Raw genomic sequence first — 6000 nt, 5'->3', positions numbered from 1 at the left:
TTTCATTGGTCAACCAACCCCCACCTGACTACTTCGTAAGCTCGCAAAACCTGCCCGGGAGTTTTGTCACCCCCATCCCACCGTCTTCACTCCCCTGCCCCGCCTTCCTCCTCTTCCATCTGTCCTATCTTGTCGTCAGCCTTCTGTTTCTACCCCCTCCCTTCTTTCTCCCATCCCCCTAACTTTACCACCTCACTCTGTCCCCATTTTTTCCTTGTCTTCTTCTCTCCATGTCCCTCTCGTGTGTGTGTGTGTGTGTGTGTGTGTGTGTGTGTGTGTGTGTGTGTGTGTGTGTGTGACTGTGTGTCTGTGTCTGTGTGTCCGTGTGTGTGTCTGTGCTTCTGTGTCCATGTGTTTGTGTGTGACTCAGTGTGGGTGCGTGTGTGTTTGAGAGAGAGAGAGAGGACAAAACCTTTATTATCGAGGGAAATAGATAAGCAAGCAACATGCTTTTTTTATATCCAGCCCAGAGGGAGAGAGAGAGAGAGAGAGAGAGAGAGAGAGAGAGAGAGAGAGAGAGAGAGAGAGGAAGAGAGAGAACAATTGAACGAAATTTTATTTTAAGAGGGTGAAGGAGTAAGCACAACGTATATTCTTACATCTGGCTCTCTGGGCAAGAATAATGATAATAGTGAGGAAAAATGAGTGAGAAAGAGAGAGAGAGAGAGAGAGAGAGAGAGAGAGAGAGAAAGAGAGAGACAGGGGGTAGTCATGTCAGCAGTAGATGTGTTTATAGCACTGACAATAGAGGATTCCTCAGTTCATTCTACCCTCCCCTATCCCTAGCATCCCCATGACCCTCTCTTTCTGTAACTGCGCAAATCCATAGATAAGGGCACGGCTCCTCCTCTCTCACTAACACCACCTCCCTCCCTCCCTATCCGACCATGTGGAGTTCAATACTTCAAACGAAAAACTGCACGACTCTGGCAGCCCCTCCTTCCTCCCCCCACCCCCCATCTCACTCTCTGTTTGTGTTGTCTTTGCGTGGCTCGCGCTCTTTATGACTTTACCAAAAAACATGTGTCCTAGTTTCATCTTATCTTCCCAACAGTATGTTTTTTTTCCGCAGTCTTGCACATGCCATTTATTCTCTCCCCCTCCTTCCCTCTTTAAAAAATAGCATGGACACATTCTCCCAAAGATTTCGTTGGGGGTGGAATGGGGATAGTGAGGGGGTGCACACTCTTGAAAGGGCTCGACAAGACTTGTGATATCCGGCATATTGTTGTGTTACTTTTTATCAAAACAGATTTCTCAACGTGAAATTCCACAGCGAGAGCGCGTTGCCACAATGCCAAGCTGTTAATATTTTCTCTCTCTTTTTTTAATTTTTTGTCTACAAGTGTATTTGTTTTACTATCAAAGTGAATTATTCTGCATAATTTTGCCAGGGACAGTGCCTTTTTAAAAATTCATTTTACTTTATTTATTTCTATTTTTACGTGCGCCGAGTGCATGATGCACACGGGACTTCAGTTTTTCATCTCAACCAGAAGATTAGCACCCATACCTCTGCTCAAGGGTTTAGTAGAAAGGGTGTGGCGTGGGTGGGTAAAAATCCCGATCCGTTAAACACAAACAGCAAGCCACACTCCAACGGGACCTGACCCACTTCAGAGAGATGTCTGTGAGGAAAGGGTGGTGGGAGTTGTATACGTGTTGCACATAACACAGGCAGTAGGGCATTATGTAGCCTATGTGGAAATACTTCTATTTGATCTTTGGATTGGACCTGACAACTTGCTTCACTGTTTGCTGTCTCTCCTCAACACCTAGATAAAGCACAGAAGACTTTTTTTTTCATGTTTCAATTTCAAAGTGTGGGGACTGATCTGGGGACTATCTTTGCTATGCCTTATCTGCCTTAAAAATATATGGATTTTTATACTGTTAGAGAGAGAGAGAGAGAGAGAGAGAGAGAGAGAGAATGTGGACATGGTTACGGATAACTTATTCATGTCATGGAATAGGCCACACACGCACGCACACACACACACACACACACACACACACAGATACACACATGCACTTGCATATGTCACAGAGCTCACACACATACTGCCACCAATTTGCCTGCAAGGGGGAAAGATGTGCGCATTGCCTCATGTCACTATGGGCTCACCATTTCACTTTCAATTTATGTAGGAGGTTCACTGTGTAAGTCAGAAACATGGGATATTGATTTCTAGGTGTATGAATAGATGACAGCCACTGGAGAGCATGTGTCACAGCTTCAACTTCCATTGCAAGGCTGGACTTTGTATGCGACATTTCCTTCCCTAATTGCTTTTCCCATTTTTCCTTTAGTGTGAATTCCCAACCAGGCTGGTCTTTGGTGATTGAGCCATACATGATGATGTCCTCTTTTTTTTATTTTTTATTGTTTTCCTTTATGAGTAGCTTCACCTCTGCATCAGTTCTGCATTCTATTCATTTCCTGTCAGTGTCCTCCCAGAGTGGGTGAAATGATTGTGTTGAAAAGATGTTTGAAGTTTTCAGGGTTTTCCTTCCATTCTTTTGTTTCTTTCAGATCTTGTAACTGGCATACCAGCTGGATTGTGTCTTCTGCTTGTCCAATCCATGGTCTTCCGTGTCCTAGACGGCTACCCACTGGCTCTTTAATGCACCATGCAGTGGGTTTTGAGGGTTTCTGATGCAGTGAAATAGGCCTTGACCTGTTCTTACTTGTTTCTGGTCAACACTGAATGAAGGTCAAGCAGGTATTGTACGGTCTCGGTAGGGGTGTCTTTCACTGTTCCGAGTCAGCCTCATAGCTTCATTTTGAATTCTTTCTAACTTTAGGAGGCTGTTTTGAGAGAACGAGTGACTGATATGGCTGAAAGAGGTGGCATTGTTCGATGCCTCTGACTGCTATTGCCATTAAGACTTTTTAAATTTTCGAACTGTGCTTTCAGAATGTTTTTTGAAGGTCAGCATCCTGTCGAACTGCATTCCTATGTAGTGTAGAAAACCAATTTTCTTGATCTAAATTCCGTCGAATGAGACAGCTGTTGGGAGTTGCTCGCAGTTTTATTGTTGAGAGTGCATAGAAACGCTTTCGGTGGATTGATGGAAGATCATGTCTCCTTGCACCACTTGGCGATATTGTTCAGTTGATTCTCGGTGGCCGTAGTTCTTTCTTAAAAATCTTTCGAAGTTTTGAAGACTCCGCAAGATTAAGTACCCGAGCTACCCCAAATTTAAGTCTGTAAAGCCTTTTGTGTAGACATTGTAGAGGACAGGAAAGAGCAGAGATCCTTGTGGTAGTCCCTTGGAAAGTTGAGAAGGTACAGATATCCAGTCTCCGAGTTTGAGGACGACGGTTCTTTCCTGACGGTTCTTTCCTGGAGAGAGAGAGAGAGAGAGGGAGACAAAGAGAGAGAGAGAGAGAGAGAGAGAGAGACAGACAGACAGACAGACAGACAGACAGAGATAGAGGTGGTGGGAGGAGGGAAAATAAGGGATGGAGACAGACACAGGAAGGAGAGGCAGAGGTCAATGATAAACGATTAAGAGAGGGAAAAAAAGAAACCATAGAAAAAGAACAGAAATACAAACTTACAACCACTTTTTTCACAGAGATTAAAAAACATTGTGCATGTTCATAATACTAATGATGATGATAATAATAATAATGATACTACTACTACTACTATTGCTATTACTACTAACAATTATTATTACTATTAGATTACTATTGCAGAATTTTTCTAGAAGACAACACTTTTATTGCCATGGGTTCTTCTTCAGTGCGCAAAGTGCGTGCTGCACATGGGACCTTGGTTTATCATGTAATATGAATGACTAGACACTCAGTTTGATCTGGATGATTGGTTGGGTAGATTATTCATATGGTGCATAAATATATAAATGCAGATGATTCTTCATTTTCTCAAAGCCTAATGAGATACTAACTGACAGACAAAATAGAAATAACCCAAAGAAATAAACAAAACAGTAAAGAAAAGACGTAGCAATAAAACTACATTCCAAAATCACCAATAAACTGAAAAGAAACAAGTGGCGAAAGCAAAGAAAGCCGTATGTGAGAGAGAAAGAGGGGTGGGCGGGAGTATCGAGAAAGAGGGGTGGGGTGGGGGAAAGACGACCGGAAAATTACCCCTGCTGTCAATAGAAGCCTTGAACACAACAAAATATTCCCCTTAAAGAGACGGAGACGGAGAGAAGGGCATGGGAAAAAAGAGAGAAAATCCAGGGCATAACACCCCTTCCCCCCCGGCCCTTCCATGCAAACACCCGGCTTACTAGTAACTGTGTGACAAACATAAACAAAATGTAAAAGAGGATGGGCTGAAAAATGTGACAATTATAAGAGAAAGAAAAGGGGGCGGGGTTTGTGTATGTGTGTGTTGGGTGTATGTTGGGTGGGACTAGGTAAGGGACCTTGGGGGTGACAGATAGCGTAGAAGAATGGGTGTGGGGTGGGTTTCATGGATTGAATCTGGGTAGAAAACTACGCCATGAACATCGAGTCAGCCCTGTCTGAATGCACTGTTTGTTCTCTTTTTTTCCTCGACACCTTTCACTCTTCCCTCCACCACCTCCCTCTCCCTCCCTCGGTGTCTGAGTAACCTATTTTCACAGGGTGATAAAGGGTGATAAAGGACAGGCCCAGGAGGAGGAGGTGAGAGATTAAGGAGGAGGTCAGGGTGGGGGCAGGTGTGGTTATCTAAATTGTGGGTTTTTTTTTAATCAATCTATGTAAATAGTCTCAATGAAGAATGAAGATGAGTGCAAAACAATTGCTGTGCAGGACGAAAAAGCAAACAGAACTGACACCAGCATGTTTGTTGCACCCATAAACATTGGCCGTCACTGAGAAACAGTACAGAGAAACCTGTGTAATGGGCATGAATTGAACCTCCAGTAATTCTACTACCCTGGAAAACTTTTTGGATGTATCTGATGCACGTAAGTTTTACTTCAATCACATCCCCATCCCAGCCCCTTCAATTTACCTGTTTTAGCTCTGTTTTTAACTCACTTGTGGAAACAAAGTGAGTCTATGTAATAATACATTGTTAGGTTGTCTGTGTGTCCATGCGTCTGTCTCTTTGTGTGTCCGTGGTGAACTTTAACAAATTCAATTTCTCTGGAAATACTTTCTTTGTCAACACCAAACACAGTAAAAAACAAAACAAAAAAAACAAAACAAAACAAAACAAAACAAAAAAAACTTTCCACTTATACCAATGAAAAGTTGAAAGTCTTTCAGGTATAGAGCTGTATTTCCAGATCATGAGTGATTTATTTTGTTGAGGTTCCAAATCCAGAAGATATATAGTAGGCTCTTTCCAGTCAGTTGCCTGAAGGTTTGTCTGGGTTAAAAAGACGGCACGGTATTCGTTTTTTCTTGTTCACAATAATAGGTTGCAACATACAAAATCTGGAGAGAACACTTAGAATGACACTAACTACACCATCAACGTGTTCAATGCATATGGGAAAAGTGGATTCCGAATGAACTAGAATGAAAAAAAGAAAAGAAAAAAAAAAGGTATTGACGACATCCCAAAGGCATAACTTTCTAAGTTTCCAAAGGCCTAGAGTATTCCTGTCTGTGCAAATTTCGAGAAAACGGCAACATATTGTTGTGTGCCTTTTGCTGTTGTTGTGGTGTACTGTAAAAACAGAAAAAAAACCCCAAGGATTTATTGACATTGTAGAATGGATGGAGAAACAATTTTGCTGAGAATAGGAGTTTGATGACACACAACCGACAAAACAGGTGAACAGTTCTTTTGTGCATTGCCCTAGTGACTCTTTACAGAGTTTATGGAGAAGAAGAAGAAGAAGAAGAAGAAGAAGAAGAAGACACAAATTTTCGGTATTGCAGTGTTGTGTTACATTGCTTAATATAAGATAAGAATAACTTTATCAATTCATTTGGAGAAATTACATTAGGTGCGGCAAAACAAACGTGGACAAATACTCAACACAAACTCATTAAACGTGACTAAATTAGAATGAAGCAAT

Source organism: Babylonia areolata, chromosome 10, assembly GCF_041734735.1.
Source record: "Babylonia areolata isolate BAREFJ2019XMU chromosome 10, ASM4173473v1, whole genome shotgun sequence".
In the NCBI taxonomy this organism is placed as follows: Eukaryota; Metazoa; Mollusca; class Gastropoda; order Neogastropoda; family Buccinidae; genus Babylonia; species Babylonia areolata.
Note: the sequence above shows the minus strand (reverse complement) of the source record.